Source organism: Tupaia chinensis, unplaced genomic scaffold, assembly GCF_000334495.1.
Source record: "Tupaia chinensis unplaced genomic scaffold, TupChi_1.0 Scaffold000097_1, whole genome shotgun sequence".
NCBI lineage: Eukaryota > Metazoa > Chordata > Mammalia > Scandentia > Tupaiidae > Tupaia > Tupaia belangeri.
The window spans coordinates 8,535,037-8,544,830 of NW_006159559.1; the positions used below are offsets into that span (position 1 = coordinate 8,535,037).

Here is a 9,794-nt window from a genome sequence, read left to right on the forward strand (position 1 = left end):
TGCGACCGCCTGTCCCTTCCCCCCTGCCTTCCCTCGTCCGCCACCGCAACCTGCCTTCTTATTCTCCCTCTGTCTCTGTCTGTCTCTGGTCAAACTGAATAATAATAAATTAATTAAATAATTCTTTTTTTAAAAAAATGTAAAACTGGGGCCAGCAGATGGCGTGGTGGTTAAGGCACTGGAATTCCATGTGGTTGACCACAGTTCGAGTTTCAGACCTGGGAGCTTAAAAATCATACTGGGTCTCCAAAAACAAAAAAAAGAAAAAAAAAAAAAAGAATGGGACCAGCAGCTGGCGTACTGGCTATGTCGCTAGACTCCCATGTAGTCGACCACAGTTCAAGTTCTGGACCTGGTGGATTAAACTCACGCTGGGCATGTGTGTGTGCGTGCCCAAGATCCTAAGAGGAGAATGGAGGAGAAGGGAGGTGATTTCTCACTTTCTGTTTCTCTCTGTCTTTCTGGGGAGCATGTTCGCCCTATAGCATAAACCTCTCTCACACACACATACTTTGGGCACATATGTGTATGTGCCCAAAATCCCAAGAGGAAAATGGAAAAGGGACTGTGGCATGGCTTTCTCCCCTGGGGGGTGATTTCTTACTTTCCCTCACAGTTTGTTTATCTCCAGCAAGTGCACATGCTCTATGACAAAAAACTAACAACAACAACAACAAAATGAAACTGTAAAAAGCATTATACTCAGAGCCAGCAGGTGATGTGGTGGTTAGGGCAATGGATTCCCACATGGCCAACAGTGGTTGAGTCCCAGATCTGGTGGCTTGCTTTTTCTCTCTCTCCCCCGCCTCTAGTCAAACTGAAATAAATAAATAAATGTTAAATGAAGTAATTCATTAAAAAGAAAAAGCATTTATAATTGAGCATTTGACACTCGATAAAAATTTACAGCAAATATTATATTCTAAACTACTTATAGAAACAGAAGGGATTTATTTTAAAATAACCCAACAAGGGGCTACCCCATATCCTAGTGGTTAAGGGACTTGGATCCCATATGTCACCAACTGCAGTTCAAGTCCTGGTCCTCTGACTCAAAATCACACTGAGCACATGTGCACACATGCCCCAAATCCTGACAGGATGCAGAAATGGAGAGGGGACTTCAGGGTGACTGTGTCATACTGGAGCATGCTTTCTCCCTCTCTCTCTCTGTCCTCTCTGTGGCAAATGCATGCACACACTAGCAATTAAAAATAAGACACAGGAGCTGTCTCCATGGCCTGGTAGGTAAGGTATAGTTGGATCTCACATGGCAGACCTCACCATGTGAGCTCCAGATCTGATAACATGAGAGATATATCAAGCACATTTGGGTGTGTGTGCCCAAACTCCCAAAGGGATAGAGAAATGGAGAAGGGACTGGAGGAGTTTGACTATTCTCCATGACGGAGTGTTTTCATTTGTCCCCCTGTCCCCCACTAACTCTGTCTTTCTGGCAAGCATAAGCACCTTCTAGTAAAGAAAGAAAAAAAAAGCAAGCAAGCAAGCAATGGAACAAGGCAAGTACTGTGTAGTATAGTGTATCTGAAAATTTCCTTAAGAAATGTTTTTGGGGACCAGCAGGTGGCGTGGTGGCTAAGGTGCTGGACACTCCCACATGGCCGACCACAGTTCGATTCCTGGACCTCGTGGCTTGCATTCTCACTTTCTCTCTGTCTTTCTTGGGTCAAATTTAAATAAATGAATGAATAAATAAAATTAAATAAATAATTCTTTAAAAAAAAAAGTAAAGAAATGTTTTCAAAAGATTTTAAACAATGGTGAATACATAATTATATCTAATGATATGCAAAAACTAGTCAAAAAATCTCAAAAAGTGCTATAGTATTTAAACTATATGAAGTTTATAGTCTAAATTTTACATCAAGAATTTCAATTCTGGGGAAACAGGCGGCATGGTAGTTAAGGTGCTGGACTTCCACATGGCCATATCGCAGTTCAAGTCACAGTCCTGACAGCTTGAAAATCACATGGACCGTGTGCATGCATGCCAAAAATCCCGATAGGAGAATGGAAAAGAGACTGGAATGACCATTCCCCTGGGGGATGATTTCTCACTTTCCTCAAGCATATGCACCCTATGGCAAAATATCTTTTTTTTTTTTTCTATTCTAGTCCTTTGTTTAACAAAATTACTTCTTTTATTGTTTAATTGGCAGAGGGTGCATGCACTTACCAGAGATGAGAGAGAAAAACCATCCCCCCCCCATAGGGCATGGTCAGGCTAAAATCCTATCTCCTCCATTTCTCTACCTTGTCAAAATTTTTGACATGCACACACAAGTGCCCAATGTGTATCTCAAGTCACTGGAACAGAGATTTGAACCGTGGCCAGCCATGTGGATCTGGCTCTCTATGCAGTATCTCACTGCTTGCTCATCTTATCTCCAGGTTCTATTATAAAATTTCAAACAGCTTTAGAAATGATTACTGAACATGAATCAAAACTGAAAAATACAACTTTAATACAAGTTTAACTTAGAGAAAAGCAGCCTTATAGCAACATCAAGAGTAATAATAAAAAATATAAAGAGATTGTTTTAACAAATGCAAACTACTTAACCATCCTACCTCACTATTTCTGGTTTTTAATACCTTATTAATACCCATTTCCCTCTCCTTTGAATGTTTCCAAGTTCCTTAAGTTACAGAATCTCATCCTATGCTTTCCTCACTTTTCCATGTTCTTTCTGAACAAAATTATTTGCTCAATCTGATTCCAAATAAAACTTAAATTTCCAATCCCTGCCTGACTCTGGGCCTTTCCTGTCTTATAAAACTTCTTCAACTGGGTTTTATAAAATCCTATGTAAGTTCAAAACTGCTCTTAAATTATCCCCTATCCCATCAAGTAGCAGCATTCGTCAGTTGCTTAAACAAAAATTTAGATTACCTTTGATAATTTTTTCCTTCAATCAAACCTAATTGGTAACCAAGTCTACCCAATTTTATCTTCTAAATACTATAAATAACCAAATATAAAATAATCTTATATTTTCCCTTGATAAGAAGAACCATATACCCTGAATATTTTGACTCAAATAAATGTATTAACTTGGTTATTAAAAAACACAAAATGTCAATAAAAATACAAATAAATGGTTAAGAAAAGAATTAATATAATCCCTTAAGGAGTATGTACTGTTTTTCATGCCACAGTTTGTGAATTCTTTTTTTAAAAGAAGTATTTAATTTTATTTATTATTATTATTATTATTTTAAAATTTGTTATAGGGTACATGTGCTCACAAAAGACAGAAAGAGAGGGAAAGTGAGAAAGGAAGCCACCAGGTCTGGATGTGAACCGTGGTCAGCCATGTGAGAGTCCAGCACCTCAGTCACCATACATGTCGGTTATATGTCCGTGCATGCTCCAAATCCCAAGAATGTTAAAGGGAGTGTAGCATAGCGATCCCCCCTAGGGGGTGCTTTCTCACTTTACTTTTCCCCTTTTCTCTCTGTTTTTCTCAGGTGAAAGCATGTGCCTTATATATAGCAAATTTAAAACAAAACAAAACAAAAAACATAAAAAGCTTTTCCCATTCTGTAATTGTCTATCCATTTTCTTCCTCTTTTTAAGAATTACCTACTTAATTTTATTTATTTATTTTAAAATTTGCTATAGGACATGTGTGCTCACAGAAAGAGACAAAGTGAGAGAAAATGGGCAAGCTACCCGCCAGGTCCAGAACTCAAACTGCAGTTGGCCATGTGGAAGTCCAGCACCTTAACTACCATGCCAAATGATGTTCTTTATGGCTTTTATTATGAACAAACATTCTTAATTTTTACTATAATTAATAGTATAGATAGTTCCTTTTCTGGTTAATATCTGAAGAGATCCATTTTGTGAATCTCAACAATTTGTAACCTAGTTTTTGCTTCATTTTGTTTTATAAACTATATGTTCATTCTGTCACCTCTCTGCAAAAATAACATTCAGATTACAACTACTATGGACTTTTCTTTAAAATATTTTGATTGAAAAAAATATAACTACAGGGGAGTCCTCCACAGGAACTGAGAACTAGTACTTTCAAGGATTAAGAGAAATGAAGATTTTCTGCTGAGAATTCTTCTTGGTAGAGCCCCTTTTATTTTTCTCTCTGTCTCTCTCTCTTCATTTTAAAAATTTTTCTTTCTTTTTAATTTTTTAAGGTAAAGTATTTTCTTGGTTCTCAAATCCTCCTTTATCTTGCTATGTATCCCCTTCCCCTCTCCCATTTAAGAGAGGCTAAAAGAGCAGGCCTTCAGCAGAAGACTGAGTCCTCAATGGTGGCTGAGAACTACTGCATGCCATGAGGTTTTCATTTTTTGTTTTTTAAAATAAATAAATTGTTGTTGTTGTTTCTTTTTCTCTCTTTCTCTGTTTTCTTATTCTTTTCCTTTTACATCATCACTTTGCTGCTCAGCCTCCACCCACTGAGTGTATAGACAGATTTGTAGCCCAACATCCAAATACTACTAGAGTCAACATATTCCTCAATTCCCACTGAATCTGCCACACAAAGGGAGAAAAACAGAAGGGCAAAGAGTTTGCAGATCACCCCCTCCTGCAAGCCTCTGATCACTCAGATTGAACTTCAAGAAATTAGATAGAAACAACTCATCAGATGACCAGCAATCACCACAGAGGCACAAGAGATATGAGAAACAAAGGAAATCTCTCTCCCACCAGTGAAAAGAATAACTCCTCTTCATCCACGGATAGTACAATGGAACTCATGGAAATATCTGATAAAGATTTTAAATTATTCATAGTGACAAAGCTAACAGAGATGCAAGAGAAGAAAGACAATTAATTCTTCACAATGAACTCCAGGAGAGGCATGAGAAAAGAGCCGATGAGTTCCAGGAGGTGAGGAAGTTCTTGCAGGAGCTGAAAGAGGAAGTACATGCCATAAAAAATAATTAAATGGAACTGTTAGAGATGAAGGCTATAATACAGAGAGTCAAAACCTCCCTTAAAAGCAGACTAGATCATACAGAAAACTGAATCTCAGGTGTAGAAGACAGAATCGCTGGACTAGTAAAATCTACCACGAAGACTGAGAAAATAGTCCCCCCAAATAAAAATAATATGTAAGAAATAATAAATACCATTAAATGTCCAAATATCTGGATTGGTATCCCAGAAGGTGAAGAGACTAATAAGGGCATTAATAATCTATTCCATGAAATCCTGGAAGAAAACTTTCTGAAACTAGGGAGGCATTCAAAGATTTCGACCCAAGAAATACAAAGGACCCCAAAAAGGATCAACCCAAGATCTTCTCCAAGACACATTATAGTCAAGTTGACCAAAACCACAAAGACAGGAAACTAAAATTGGCAAGAGAGAAATGTCAAGCTACCTATAAGTTACCTACAAAGGATATCCCATCAGGCTAACAGCAGACCTCTCATTGGAAACAACATGAACAAGAAAAGAATAAGAAAATACACTCAAAGAGTTGAGTGAAAAACAATTTCAATCAAGAATACTATATTCAGCAAGATTATCCTTCACATGGGAAGAGAAGACAAGAATATTGTCAGATAAACAAAACCTGAAAGAATTTACCAACACCAAACCAGTTCTCCAAGAAGTTCTGAAGGGTGTGCAGTCTCAGGAAAACTAAAGTCAGAAACACAAAATTAAGAGTTCAAAAACAACTAAGAAAATGGCCAGCTTAATGGTAGGGACAAGTCCAGAGTTGAATATCATCTTTCAGAATTTAAACAAAAAGATCAGGTCACAACAGAAGATAGATTAAGTACGTGAAACTGAACTGGTGAAATACAATTTTATGACCTTTGACGAAAACATTACTGATCGGGACCAGCAGTTGGTGTAATGGCTATATTGCTGGACTCCAATGTAGTCAACCGTGGTTTGAGTCCTGGACCTGGTGGCTTAAACTCATGCCAGGTGTGTGTGTGTGTGCACGCGCCCAAGATCCCGAGAGGAGAATGGAGGAGAAAGGATTGTGGCGTGGCCATCCCCCCTGGGGGGGGATTTCTCACTTTCTGTCTCTCTCTGTCTTTCTGGCGAGCGCATGAGCCCTATAGCAAAAACCTCTCAAAAAACAAAAACAAAAACAAAAGCAAAAACCACTACTGACCCTCTTCTACGCTTTGTTTTACAGAATTAAGAACTTCTGTCTTCTCTTGAGTTGTCAAGAGGTCCATGTACCTACCATTTGAACAGAATCCTAACCAGTTTCCTGGTTTTAAGTGTTAAGCAAAGTTCCCTTAACATTTTTTGATTTTGACTTATTAAAGCTAAAAATAACTTTCTTGAAATTAAAAATACACACACACACACACACACAGTCATGATTCACTACATAAGAACATTTCAGTAAACAACAGACTTCAAGACACCATATATTGGTGGTCAGACAATATTTAAATGTGCTATACTGTATAGCTTAGGTGTAGAATAAGCTGTATCATCTAGGTTTGTATAAGTACACAACAAAACTGTCTAATAATACATTTCTCAGAACATATTCCTGTTATTAAGCAACACATAAGTATACTTTAAAACATACTTTAAAAAAAATAGGTTTTGCTTAGCAGGTTAACAGAAGAAAACACTGAAAACAACTTGAGATCATAGAGCTGTTCATTCCCCATGTAATCTTCTAAAATCTTTTTAATTTATTTTATTTTTTTAAATTTTTCATCGCAGGGCATGGGAGAAGGGAGAGAGATAGAAAGCACTCCTCCACTATGGGGTGAGATCACACTGCAATCATTCTTCCATCACATTAGGGTTTTGGGCACACAAGCATGTATTTTTCAAGCCTCCAAGGCCAGGATCTGAAATGCAGTCAGCCATGTGTGATCTAGGTTCCTATGCATTTATCCTCTGTGCTATAAAGTTGGGCCTAATCTTCTAAACTTCTATAAGCTTCTATACAGAAAACTTTTTAGAAAACAATTATTTATTTAATTTTATTTGTTATTATTATTTTTAAATTTTCTATAGAGCACATGCACTCACCAGAGAGAAAGAGAGAAACAGAAAAAGTGAGAGAGCAAGCCACCTCGTCTGGGACTTAAACCACAGTTTAACTCAGATGCTGTCCTATTCTATAGAGTCATACTTGTAAATGAAGTGTCTGCAAATGTATACATCTTTGGGTTCTGTCTGTTCTATTCCATGGGTCTACTGATTAATACAGTGTTAATAAATCAAGACATGTGACACAGTTCTCCAACTGTGTTCTTATGTTTTTTTGAGAGAGAAGATTTTTGCTATAGGGCATGTGTGCTTGCTGGAGAGACAGAAAGACAGAAAGAAATCACCCCCCAGGGGGATAGCCAGGCTGCAATCCCTTCTCCTCCATTCTCCTCTTGGGATTTTACGCATGCACGCACACGTGCCTGGTTTGAGTTTTAGGCCTCCAGGTCTGGGACTCGAACCATGGTCAATTACGTGAGAGTCCAGCGACATAACTATTATGACATCTGCTGGTCCCTAACTCTGTTCTTCTTCTAAAATATGTTAACTATTTGGTCCTATGCATGTTTATATAAATTATAGATTGAGTTCATCACACACATAGAAAACCCGTTTGATTTTGACTAGGACTGCATTATATTTAGAAATTAACTTGGGAATAAATTTATGTCTTAACAATATTGTGGCTTCTAAACAATGAATATCATTTTTATTTACTTGTGTCTGATTTAATGTCTCCCAATAAAAGTTCATATTTTTCTCTGCAATGGTCTTGCACATACACACTATATTATGTTTATTCTCAGACTGTGATTCTAATTGCCTTCAGTATACTCATCCAAGCTGCTGTCAGGGTTATATTTCTGAAATCCACATCTGATTAGGTAACTCCACTTTTTAAAATGAACCAGTGGATCTCTTTCTTTCCCTCCTTAGGGGGTCAAACCCAAATCCCTTACCATGACACATATGGCCATAACTTCTCTTTCTATTCTTTTTTTTTTCCTTTGGTAGAGGTTTTTGCAATAGGGCACGTGTGCTTGCCAAAAAGACAGAGAGAGAAAGTGAGAAATCACCCCCCAGGAGGGATGGCCATGCCGCAATACCTTCTCCTCCATTCTCTTCTCGGGATCTTGGGCATGCATACACACGCACCTGGTGTGAGTTTAAGCCACTGGGTCTGGGACTCGAACCGCAGTCGACTACATGGGAGTTCAGCGACATAGCTGTTACACTAACTGCTGGTCCCATTTCTCTTTCTATTACTAATCTCTTACATGGACCCTTCCTTCAGATACTTCAAAGAATCCCAACTGACTCCCTCTTCCATGCCTCATATGCCCTCCAACTGAAAAGATCTCCTTATCTATCGAAGACCTAGACAAATGATATCTTCTGAAGAAAGGACAGGCAGAATCAGTTGTTCCTTTTTTTCAGCTAGATCTTCAAAGATGAGTAACATGTAGGCAAATAGCTATAGTGAAAGAACATTTAAAGTGGAAGAAACAGTATAAGCAAAGACACCGAAGCAAAAAAAAGAAAGGGTTTCAATTTTGCTAACATGTGAAAGGAAGCAGTAAGAGATATAACTAGAAAGATATATTGGTATCAAATTACAGAGTAATTTTCAGAGGGTTCTAGATTAAGGAATAAACTTATGGTAACAAAGAGAAATAAAAGGTTTTTTAGATGTGATCAAATCTATCCTCTCAAAAGTTTAATCTACCTATGATACATAAGGTGGAGGACAGGAAGAGGATGGGAATCCAGGAAACTAGAGAGGAAATAATATGGTCCAAATAAGAGGCAATGAAAACCTCAATTAAGAAAACAGTAAAGGAAATGAAAAGGAAGATACAAATGAGATACCAAAGAAGTAAAACACAGAATTTAGTAACTAAAGGGATGTGTAGGGAGCATGAGAGAAATGACAAGGTAATGCTAATGCTTCAAACATGATTGAGATAACAGTGTCATTAAATAGAATTAGATATCAATTCTCAAAAGATGATAGATCAGGTGGTGATGTCTAAGTGGTTAAAATAAATGGTTATACCTGAAAAGCATAACTAAGTAAGACTACATTTACATATAGGTAAGAACTACAATAATAGGTTCTGCTAAGACTGGTGAAAAGAAAATTAAGGACAGAGCCTTGAGAAATGCCTGTGTTTTTTCTTTTTCTTTCTTTTTTTTTTTTTTGGAAAGGTTTTCACTATAGGGCGCGGCGCGTGCGCTCGCCAGAAAGACAGAGAGAGACAGAGAGATAGAAAGCGAGAAATCACCTCCCAGGGGGGATGGCCATGCCACAATCCCTTCTACTCCATTCTCCTCTTGGGATCTTGGGCACACATGCACATGCGCCCCGCGTGAGTTTAAGTCGCCGGGTCCAGGACTTGAACTGTGGTCGACTACGTGGGAGTCCAGTGACATAGCTATTAGGCTAACTGCTGGTCCCTGAGAAATGCCTATGACTAAGTGCATGGAGATTAGGGATGATTGTACAGGATGGAAACAGAGGACTAGAAAGAGGAGTGAGTCCAGGTGGACCAATGGAACAGAAGAGAGTCCCCAGGAATAAATGCCCAAACATACAGTCAACTGATTTTTGACAAGGTGTACCAGTCAATCCAGTGGGAAAAGGAAAACCTCTCAGCAAATGGTGCTGGCAAAACTGGATCTCCACTTGCAGAAAGATGAATCTGAACCCCTGCCTCTCATCTCTGACAAAAATAAAGTCAAGGAGGATCAAAGATCTAAATCTAAGACCCCAAACTATAAAACTGCTCCTGGAAAACACGGGGAAGCTCTGGGAGACACT

The 9,794-nt window shown here is 38.2% G+C and overlaps 1 protein-coding gene across 8 annotated transcripts in view; it reads right to left on the bottom strand.

The window, feature by feature from the left end:
* SNX14 (sorting nexin 14) overlaps positions 1-9,794 on the bottom strand; it is a 111,064-nt gene that overhangs the window by 24,575 nt on the left and 76,695 nt on the right. The window lies entirely within an intron of this gene.